At 32.8% G+C, this 12150-nt stretch overlaps 1 protein-coding gene across 2 annotated transcripts in view; it reads right to left on the bottom strand.

Moving 5' to 3' along the window:
• LOC105668540 (discoidin domain-containing receptor 2-like) overlaps window positions 1-11809 on the bottom strand; it is a 190689-nt gene extending 178880 nt beyond the window's left edge. Inside the window, exons 1-2 of one of the 2 annotated variants that reach the window (XM_012360979.2) lie at window positions 11060-11809; window positions 10761-10811 (exon numbers count right to left, since the gene is read on the bottom strand). The gene's annotated coding sequence lies outside the window, so the exon portion shown is untranslated. The remainder of the gene's footprint in view (window positions 1-10760; window positions 10812-11059) is intronic. The other variant, XM_012360978.2, reaches the window with a different exon arrangement.
• Between the last annotated feature and the right edge of the window lie 341 nt (window positions 11810-12150).

Genomic DNA, 12150 nt, shown 5'->3' with positions numbered 1-12150 from the left:
AATTATTTATAAAAGTAATGAAGTACCTATGGCTTCAACATATGGTATCTACAGATTGAATTCATATTAATTAAAATGATTCTCACAAACATACAAATGTGCAAATTACTCACAGATGCGTACATGGCTCACTTGTAAATAAAATAAAATCTTATTTCCTATTTACGGATTGCCACATACACACGCGTGGAGAAATTTCCGCATTTCTTTTACGTAATAGAATGTTTTAATTTAAATATGTTATTTATTCTGATGTCAAATCTCGTTAAATTTACAATTTAACGTGTTCGGAAAAATTAATGAGATATGACAATAAAATAAATAACTTATTTGTATCAACGTGCATTATAACTTCATCTATTTATGTTCCATTTTTTATTTTGTTATATTTAAACAACGTTTCATTATTTATACAAAAAATATTAATTAAAAAAATAATAAAAAAATAAAAATAATAAAAAAATAAATGTATAAGCATTAAATTTTAAAACAAAGCCTTTCACGAAGTCTATGGTTCTGCGCGTCAATAAAAGAAACAGGCAGACGCAAGGGACGGTAAGAATCAGCCACGTCGATCGGGCATTTGTCTCCTTGTTAATGAAAACCGGCAACGATATATTCTACTGTCGCGTCTTCGCTCTCACGCGATCCTCCTCCTAATATTAAGGGACCACCCTGGCTGCGTTAATTAGTAAACTCGCTGGATGGCTTGGCTCTAGCGTTGCTAATGAGAATTTGAGTAATGACGCCGTTCTCGCGACCCGTCCTCTCCGTTTCTCGGCGAATTGGCCTGATGTACTTTTGCAGGTTGTGCCACTGGCGGGACCTACGGAGATCGATAGTCCCGCCATACCTCACCAATGCACATACGATATTGCAATCTACGTAGTTGGTAATTATGAGGGACGTGAACAGTCAACAAGCCTCATAAATTTTTATTGAATTTTAAATTAAGCGAACACACGATGGATTAGATAAATCCGTGCTCAGTTTGCTAATTACCTAGCATTGTTAAATTCTACAAAACTATTACAACAAATAAATAAAAGATTAAAATAATAGCAAGTGAAAAAAAAAACAGAAAAATATTTCACTGCGTATAACTAATGTAATTTATTAAAAACAAATTATGAATTAATTTAATTTCATATTATTTTCAAATAAATTAGAATCAAATGTAACACAATTTTAGTAAATGAATAAATTTAGTAAATTGCACACTTTATTTATTACTATATTATGTTTCAATCATTATTAGTTATAGCAACTATTAAATTATTATCCAAATATAAATTTATGAATTTCAAAAACAAATTCTATGTGTGACAATTCATATTTTCAGATAGTAAAAATAAAATTACAAACAAATGATAATTGATAATAATGTGACTAGAGGAGTAAAATTTACCCCTCATAGTTTGTGGCGCCGCCATTCGGGAAATTGTTCAACCATCCAGGGTTTCCACCCTTGGTTAGAACAAATCAAGCTTTTCCACAGTTGCACCGACAATTTAGCAAAAGCATCCTAGGTATCTACCGGTACATCCATCTAACGCAAGAGGGAGCATGTTATTTTATAAGTTTGCAAATCTCTATTAAATTATTATTCTACATACAATACACAGCAAAAATGTACAATTATATTATAAAATTGAAAAATTCTTATAACATATATAATTAGAAAATAAAAAATGCATCAAGTTTAGATCAAACTCAATATTAAACCTCAACATTAAGTGAAATAATTCCTAATTACGATACTGCTAATTTCACTTTGGATAAAAGTTCTAATTGATAGGCAATACTAAATAAATTTTTATATGATAAATAATTGGATTCATATTAAAAAAGAAAATTAAAAGTAACAAAACGTATCAAAGAACGTTTTTCAGGTCGTTATCGCTTTTTGCAAACGTCACGTCAATATAATTACTGGATATAATTCTTAATAAAAAACGAAATAATTATTGAAAGTGGTTTCATAAAAGATCTTAAAATTATGGCGTTGCAGAGGCACTTGCTTTTGTCGAGTGGTTCTCCGCACCACGGATCTACTTGCTTTAGGCTTCTCGAGAAGGAAAATCGAATGGAAAATTATTTACGGCTTATTCATACCTTGAGCGAAGCTTAGAAAGGAGGCTCGCACGTTAAAAGTTCTCGCAATATATCGCAGAGCCCTTATTGTCTATGCAAATCCGTACCTCAACTCTGTTAAAAATACCCCTTGTATCCGAACGCCCAACCTCTCTCCAGCGAACTTATCCATTGCCCTCCAGTGGGGAAAACAGGGAGGAGGAAAAGGAGAGAATATATAGAAAACGAGAGGAGAGCGGAGACTTTCTTACCCGCCTACACGGCAGCTCCAATCTTATTTTTTTTCCACGAGACGCCGCCTCCCTTAATTTATCTGAATTTAAATTTAACGAGAAATACCTTAGTACGCTCTGAAAAATCGGTAGCAAGTTGCCGCGACGGTTGCTTCAGTAACCGGTAGCATCTGCGCCAGAGAGCTCTGAGCTCTGGGGCTCAAGGTCAGGAAGTAGTTACACTATAGTTCCATGGTTTAAATATCGCCCGGATTTCAACGTGGAAGGACCAATTTCTTAAGTAGGTAGGTATAAGGTGACTTACTGCGCGAGGTTAATAAAGCCGAACGCGCGCGTTTTTATGGTCGCCGTTGCCGTAAAAATCTTAAACGACCTCGCCGTAACATTTTTTACGCGTCGCTCGCTTCCTATTAGATCCACACACGTCTTATTTTTGCAATTTGCCGACTAAAATTGACCAATAAATTATTCACAAAAGTGAGGAAACACTAACTCGCGCCTGATTCTTGCACGAGATTCTATAAAAATTTTTAGCATGAATAGCAACATAGAACAACAATATCGGCATTGTAAAAGTCCGAAGGTTCAGGTATACTCAGCTTAGTAACAGAAGCTTTTTCAAGACTGTAAACTTCGAATATACTTCAGAGATTTTATAGTTGCATTACGCAAGCCGGAGGAAACTCAACTTGGCCTTTCAATAGATTGTGTAAAATATTACGCAACGTTAAAGAAATACCGACGCAACGTTAAAAAAATACAAGACATTAACAAAATACACTTCCGCAATCACCACAAATTATCATGAATTATAGACATGTCTTCTGTATTTGTATGTGAAACGTGATTATATATCGTGAAACACGCTGTAAAGCGCGCGAGCAAATTTATGTAATGATCATACGTATTCACATTTTCGATCGACCGCAGAAACCTAATTGCGCTACGGTACCTCGGGGGTAAACCGCCTGGTATAAATCGTCATTACACGGCACATATCGCTATTGTTATGACTGCATTGGGAGGATAAAATTTCGTCACGCTGCAAAATTGGTTGATGTGTACAACACGCACGATTAATTAAATACTTTCGCAAGTATCATACGACATTAGCAAAGTAACGCTAACGTTAACGAGCGCGTAAATCCACCTTCGTGATCTTTAATTTGGCTCGTGGAGGGAACTTTCGACGTTATCATCATTGACATGTCGAGTGCCGACGAGGGTGATGAAGTACATGGTTAAAGGACGAAGGCTCGGTTATTACGTAACTATAAGTCAAGTATTCCATTAATCAAGTTAGACACGACTTCGCAGCCAACTTGTTAGCGAGACGACATCTAAGGTGAGCGTGCGCCGATGGAAAATGGTGAAAGCGCGAAGGAGAGTTATTTGGACTTTATGTAGCGAGGACCAAATTCGCGCACGATATACGAAATGGAACTTACGAAGTCACGTATATTTGCTCGCTTTGCCTTCGTGTGTTCACGCCATACGAAAATAAATATTAACTTCTGTTCTGTTGCGGAACTTATCAAGCAGGAAATAATAAAATTAACGCAGTTGGTAAACCACATTGAAATTAAACTTATAACCAACTTCTGAACTTTCATATCTAACAATTCATTACTGAGACACAAAGTTATTAGATTATATAGTGGATATTCTATTTTATACACTTTTCTATAGCTTTTGAGCTTTCACCATTATCGCGCATTTACTTCATCATTTCTTTCCGCAATCGACTTTCTACCTTGTAAAAGCACTCATGCATTCTGGTAAATGTCAAATATACCTCATGTATAAATATACATACCAACGTTGTGTACACTAAATTTCGTCGTTATACAGAAACGCAACGAACGTAGCTCCTTCGTAAACTGCAGAGGCGCGAGGCAATAAACACGGAGAAAATTCTTACTGAACATTATCTTTTACGTAAGAGAATATGCTCGTGCATTTAAAACGTATCATTGGCGCATTTAGCTTTAGAGTTGGCGCGTTTAGCTCTATTGCGCAGCATTTTTATCTCTATCAAAGGAAAATGCCTTATCAAAGGAAAATGGCGAAAACGCGCGGAATGAAAGTGAGGGAATAATTTATATTTATATTTAGCATAGTATTATTAATATAATAGAGCTTTGTTACAAGCCAAACCCGATTACATCGAATCAGAACACGATAAAGCGTCCACTTAATTATCATAACGAGCTATAAACCCATATGTCAATACGTTATTTATAATTAACGCTAAACGCGTTAATTTTAATGTATCCCTGCCATTTATTCCGGTTAAATATTGGACAAACGGTGTGCGATATAACATGCTCTATCTCGATATTTTAAATTAACCGCATCGACAAAATTATGATTACGATAAAACCGACGTAAGAACATATTTTTCATTGTTTTAAAAGAGAACTATAGTGCCTGAGTATTTAATGAGACAAATATTGAGGTGTATAAAAAAACGTCACGAATAGAATTGTTATATGTAAGCAACGTTCTTCGATAAATAAGGTAAGGCGTGTATCTAGCGCATGCTATTCCGCATGGTCTCCTCGAATTTCGTCTGACTTCCGATAAAGCTAAAGGTACATCGCTTCAAGAGAAAATCCTTATTTGTTCGGCATTTTACTTAATGGGGGAGCTCTATCTTTTTCTTTCAGAAGGGATTTTCTGAAGCTGGAGCTTATGGAAAAGTGCGCGACGTGCCAAGGCCTGCAGTGACGAGACATCCTTGAGGATTAAATGAATGCGCTGGACAACGAAGCTTCTTCTAAATAAAAGACCTAGTAATATCGCAAAAATTTATACTTTCACTAAACAATACATATATAAATTCGATTCTTCCTGAGAGTCTGTCAGGTTTCCTTGTATAAGAGAACAATATGTGTGTCCATGTGATTGACGCTATTTCTCTCTATAGAAATATTATTAAGTAATTATCATTTCGTTTTAATGATCACATGATTGATCACATGATTAAAAATATTAACAAAAGCGTATATAAAATGTTATGTGCAATAATCACATACATTTGGTATATAAACAAATAATGTGGATATCTAGAGTTTGAAGCAAATCAGAACAAATGTCAATGATGAAATATTTATAACGATTCTGTATAAATAATTTGTATTTATTCAGAAATGCATTTTGCTCTTCACTTCTTTTATCTTGGAAAAGACGCGTTGGAAAAGATCCTAACATATCTCAATATGGATGATCCAAAATGCGTTTTCATATATTTTTAATATCTATGATAGACAACGACGTTCAAGACATGCACCGTAAGCCAAACGTGCCGATATTCCCCGTAGGGAACGATATCGAAAAACAATTGCCGGTGATAAATAAGGAAAATTGATTCTGCCGAAAGGGGAGTCCTGCCGCCTGTGTTCTCGATCCTCCCTTTTGCCAGAGCGTATATCCCATCGTATCCAGCGGCATCGAGGCCCATACAATATTTACGCTTTCCGCGGCAAACGCATAAATATTTCAAGAAGAGCAGCCCTTTGCCCTGGGCGCCTATCGTGCGCCCTTCTGCTCAGGTGATCGCGTATGCAGCCTGTATTCAATAATATTGACTTATACAAGGCAAGAAACGTGATGATTTTACGTCATTCGCTGCACGTCGGTCAAATAAACGTTCTACTTTTATTAACAAAGTTGTTTAATTAATATTGCTTATATTCGCGTTTTGAATATGTTAATAAAAAATGTAGGTATATCAATAAACAAAGGAACGTAACACACAGATCATTAGCAAAAACCGGTTTCATACAAACTGTCCATAACTTTAAAAACAGGACTTACATACGTATGTATGTATATACTGAATACTCAGAATTGAATAGCCATTCAATCGTCCTTAAACGACAAAACAATATTTAATAAAAAATATTCTTTAGTATCGAGAAAATGCATCTGCATTGAAAACATATTCTATAATATTTATAAATTTTTTTTAATAAATAGATTTTAATATTTATCAATTTGCGTTAACACGTGCGTATTTTTTTATTCTATTTCCGATATATAAAATGCGCTCACTCTGCTTACATGAATAAAAGAGAAGTATACATGATAAACGCTCGCACAATAGCCACTGCATTCCAGTATTTTTAGATTTTTAATCGTAACGTATACTTCAATTTTAAGAATATTTCGCGATAAAAGCTTGATAAGTTATCAATATGTCACGAATTTATCTGCGAAAGAATCTCCCGCTTGGCACTGTACCAAATAAATTTATTCCGGATTAATTTTCTCCGTGCAATTTTCGCCAATTGAGACAAATTAATATATGTCCAATCGACAAAAGCAAATACGTCGCATTCCGAACACGTGTTTCCGGATGAGTCGAACTAATGGAAACGGTTACGCCGTGCGACAATAATTAGTCTAATAGATTTCGGGCGAGAAAACGGTGGAAAAGTAAGAATGCTGAACGGCATCTCGGTCGGTCGGTACTAATTGGTAATTAGACGACGAGCAATTAATCATGCCTCTTGACCCCCTTGACCCTCTTTTCCCCGTAGAGGTAACTAGGAATCCTAAGAGATCTCCCTGAGGAACTAGGATGTTTAGGTCCATTCAGCGTGGCCATTCGTTAATGAAGTCGCGTGTCGGGGCGCGAAGTTCATTTCCCTCTGAATGCGATGTGTCCGAGAATCATAATTACTGTATTCCTGGCGCATACCCTTCCTGATGCGATATACGCTCAGTGACTAACCCTTTAGTCGTCGCAGAATCCCAATTAACTTTGTCCAAACATTATATTGAAACCATGATATACTGCTTGTGTCATCTTTGCTTTGATATCTACTCATGAGATTTAAATTGTGAGATACAAGTCTCATAAATTTCTTTTACCATTGTTTCTAATTGATTTATTAGTAGAAATAAATTTTGTTTCTTTTTTTTTATGTTACATATAACTATCTCTAGCTATGTTTTTAAATAATTTTTTATAAACATAAAAAAATGGTACACATTTAGATTTTTCTTTAAAATTTATAGATTACGTAAATGCATAAAATAAAATGTATAAATATATGTATGCTACAAATAATTTCTTAAAATTAACTTTTTATATATTATTTTTAACATTTCTATATATACTTATGTAAGTACATCATTTTATATATTTTTCAAGTTTTTGAAATTCTGTGACGACAAGTTCTTTAAATAATTTTGTTACGTGAGATGGAAAATAGAATCGAACAGAAAATAGAAACTTGTGATCAAAATGTATGTATAGAAAAAGATAAAATTATCCTCCTATCCTATCGTATTACTCTTCACTGATTCGTACAGATTCCTGGCATAAATACGTGGTGTAATTCCAGCAAACGCATGCAAAACGAATTGATTAGCATGCGGCATTCTGATGTCGCATATTTACCAATTTCTGGCTGAACTACCGAAGCGTCTCGCATAATAACGCATTTGCGCGGATCTCCTTTGATCCTTTCAGTAAATCGCTTTCGACACAGAGACGCGTGGAATGTCGATATAGCCGGACGTAGCTATTCGGACATCCTGATGAGTCCCCCGTGTTCTATGAACTCCCTTTTATCGGTCAAAAACGGCGCTGGCCGCCGCATGGAATGGCATGCACCTATGATCGCGCAAGCATCCGCGGCACGATACACGCTCTCACGAGCTACGCACATATCGTATGGAAGTATATATGCATGTTAATGGAGGCGATCGTATAACATGATCTACACTCCCGCGCATGGCTATAACGTTTCGATTATAGGGTGCTGCTATTCGACCCGGCTAAACCATCGCGCATGGATTTAGCTCGGTTCCCGCTTCCAAGTGAACTAATCATTGGCGAAGCCTGATATCGGAGTCGCGATATATGTGCCAAACTAACAAATACGTTATGCGAATTCGATTAAAACAGCAGTTGAGAAATGAGCTAATCGAAACTTAATGTACTAATGATGACGTAAGTCAATAGCCACATGCTTATATATAAATCCATTTGATATTGTATTCCAATTACGCAATGTGTTAAAGCACACTTAAAGAATTAAGAGTACAAATCAAGTAAGTAACCATAAAACTGATATAAGTAACTATTACTTAAAATAAAATTTTTTTAGTAAAAAATTATTTTAAAAAATTATTACATTATTATTATGTAATATAATTCAATTAAATTTTTCTACAAATAATTTTTTACTAAAAAAATCTTATTTTAAGTAACAGTTACTTATTTATATCAGTTTTACGGTCACTTTAAATACAGAGAGTGTTCCAGATCCTGTACCAACTTTATCGCCTGTTAATAATCACTTGTTAAAAAATTCCTGAGATTATTTTTGAAGACTATACAAAATTGTCGAAGCTACAGTAATTTTTGGCAAAGTGTTTAAAGTTGACTAATTAGATTGTCAAAAATTTACACATTGCATATTGATTTGTATATCCTTATTATATGAGAAATCTCAGAAATCTGTTACGGGTGAGTCTGAGAGACACTTGTATATTTTACATTATTTTTAAATCTATTCTGTTCATGGTATTAAAATAAAACAATTTAATATGTGTAATTATTTCTCAAATAATTATTTTTAACGCTATATAATTTGGATGCACTTTGTATGTTACAAATTAACTTGTAAACAACCTTGCTGCTGCACATCACATGTCTGTAAGTCAAACTAATTTAATTTACTTTAATATCATCAAGAAAAAAGATTTAAAAATAATGTAAAATATACACAAAGTGTCTCAGACTAATCATTATTAGCAGATTTTTGAGATTGTTTATATGGTAGGGATATAAAAATCAATATGCAAGCGCTTAAATTTTTAACAATCTATTTGGACAACTTGAAATACTTTGCATCTAAAAGTTACTGTAATCTCGACATATTGGTATAAAGATTTTCGCCTACAAAATTATTTCAAGAAGCTATGATTAATGAATGATACGGTTGGTTTAGAGTACCTTGTATATAATATATACTTTAATTATTTTAATATTTCCGAATATCTTATTAACTTTATCGTCAATATCACAGATATTATCTATTATAATTTATTTGATTTTTATTCTTAGTCTTTTATTTATTGAATGGATTCATAAAATTATATGAATAGAATTATAAGCAGTTATATAAATAAAATGAGAAAAATGCTTCTATCAGTACTGAAAGAATATTCTTCAAAAATATGAATTAAAAGAAGTATTAAATCTCATTTTTGCTTACAATCGAAATATTGAAGCGCTTCTTCGAATAAATTAAAAAATTATAACTAATAATATTGAAAGATATAAATGAAAAAGAACTCTCTATAAAAGTATCTTTCGATATAAAGTTATTTGTCTATAAAAGAATCTTTCGATAATCAATTCATCTAATATCTTCGTTTTATGTTTGTTAAATATATTTTTTATTATTTTTGTCAAAATTTCTCTTGTAATGTTCCAAATAATTTCAAAATTGCTTATCTAATTTTAAGAATATATTTTTGGAGTAATTTAAAACAGTTTTTAACAAATTATTCCTTTCTTTTCTTCTTCTTTAAGATTATGAAATATTGAACTGCAAGAATCACGATTGCAGTGTTAAAATTAATTGCGGTATACAATCAGTATTGGATTTAGGAGAAGCAAGCAACCGAAAGCGACGTATCTACAAGCGAACAGCTAATCAACGAGGCGAACTGCTCGTATGTTGACAGTACCGTCGATTCCTACTCTTGGAGTCTCGTACGTGCACTCGTGTGCATGCACTGCACAGTATGCACGCCTACTGCACGTAGATATATGTATATGTGATTGTACACAGACGGTAACATTTACCGTTAGCTTCTCATTCATCCATTATATCATTTTCCACGTACTTGACTTTCCTGTGTACAAACTTGTATCCGAATGTAATTTGTTGCATGAACAATTGTATCAATAACTATGGCTTTTTCAGTGCACCAACAAACTGTTCATCTGAACTATACTTTGACAATTTGCTGTTTTGTAAAAACATTGAACGATTAATTTGATCAATAAAATTAAGTAAAAAATATATTCATGTAAATTAAAATTGTATTGAGCATTATAGTTTCACAAAATTTATATCTTTAGAATTTTAGTTCCTAAATTAAAATTTTTATAATTTACATATGCACAATTTTTTTACGTTTATATGTTTTTTATGTTTATATAATTAATATTTTCAAAATTTTAACAGAAATAAATAACACATTTGCTCAAAATTTAAAAATATTTGGTGTAAAAAAAAAGTTATTTTATATTTTATTACTTATTTCTATAAAAATACAATATAGATTTTTTGTCAAAGCGGAGTCTTCAAAAATTATGTAGCAAATATTGATAAATGAGAAGATAACGGATATTAGTATTTTATACCAGTTAACTACGTAAATATAATAAATAAATTCACTCACCAATCGTTGTATCCTTCAGGTAATTGTAAGTGCATCTTTTCGGCTGTGTACCTAGTAAAATTAATATATATTTTAGTTATAAATGATCAAAATTACATTATAATATTTTCTAGATTCGTTATTATGTATTATTTCATTATTTCATGTTGATTAAAATATAATTATGTGCAATAAATAATAATTTCAATATTTTAATAATTATTTAATAAAGGTTTCAAAAAAGAGTTTAATAAATGCTTTTAAATATCTTATTACAAATGTAATAAATATTTAAGTAATGACCAAATTATTCTACTCACTATTATTATTCATTATTACAGTCTGTCCTAGCTGCTGTTTCGATTCGTTGTTAAATTATTAAATCCATCGAAGTTCCATCGAAGAATAAATGCTGATAATTCACATGTAATTACACGCACTACTGAACAAAAGTTAAAATGCACGTTTACTAACGTAAAAATTATACAAATTTTAGTCGCGAATTTGCTTCGGTACTCGAAACGTATAAATGCAACATAAAACGTATTCATACACGTAACTATCCGATTATTACTCTTACACATTCGGTGATCGTCGCGGTACTGTAAACAAACTCGCCGAGCTAACGAAACAAGCGCTGACTACCTTGAAAAGATGGCGTAGAGGTTATCTCGCACGAATAGCATACAACACAACTACGTTTTACCCGATTTAATCCCGATAAGCTAAATTTTCAACATGCTACATGTTAATAAAAAGTACATCGTGTTTTTACTCTCTTGAGCGAATATAACGTTTGTCACATAAAAATTTCTACTAGCCTGAACCGTGCTAGTTTCAATCTACGGTTTGGAGATCGATGGAACGACACTCGTCGCGAACATTCACGATAAATAATACATTCCAGCAGTCGCCCGTCATTTTAATCGACATTCCCGACTTTCAACACTCCCGAAATTCGCACTGGCTACACACTTTTAACGGATAAAAATGTTTAATCGCGGAGCATTCACTCTTTACGTTTTGATCCGACGATAAGTAAGTAAAATGGCTGAAGATGGCGTTAGCACTGCTATTGATGGTTGATCACTGCGATTATCGCAGTGCGATATGATGCTACGTTCACGACAAGAATGCTTCTTGTACTTGCCTGAAAAACATATTATATTATATTAATAAAACACTATATTTTTTTACCGCAATAGTTTTTTTAATCAATAATTAAATTATCAATAATCAAAAATTAATTAAATCAATAATTAAATAATTTTTTAATCAATAATGAAAAAAACAGGAAATAAACTGCAATCAAATAATTCTACCTCAAATTAAAAAATTGTAAACAGAAATTGCAAACATAAAAATATTAAGTATTATTTAAAAATTCTGTTTAATGTATTAAATTACTTGT

Source organism: Linepithema humile, chromosome 1 (genome assembly GCF_040581485.1).
Source record: "Linepithema humile isolate Giens D197 chromosome 1, Lhum_UNIL_v1.0, whole genome shotgun sequence".
In the NCBI taxonomy this organism is placed as follows: Eukaryota; Metazoa; Arthropoda; class Insecta; order Hymenoptera; family Formicidae; genus Linepithema; species Linepithema humile.
The sequence above is the reverse complement of the archived record's forward strand: the minus strand, read 5'-3'. Positions and strand labels throughout refer to the sequence as shown.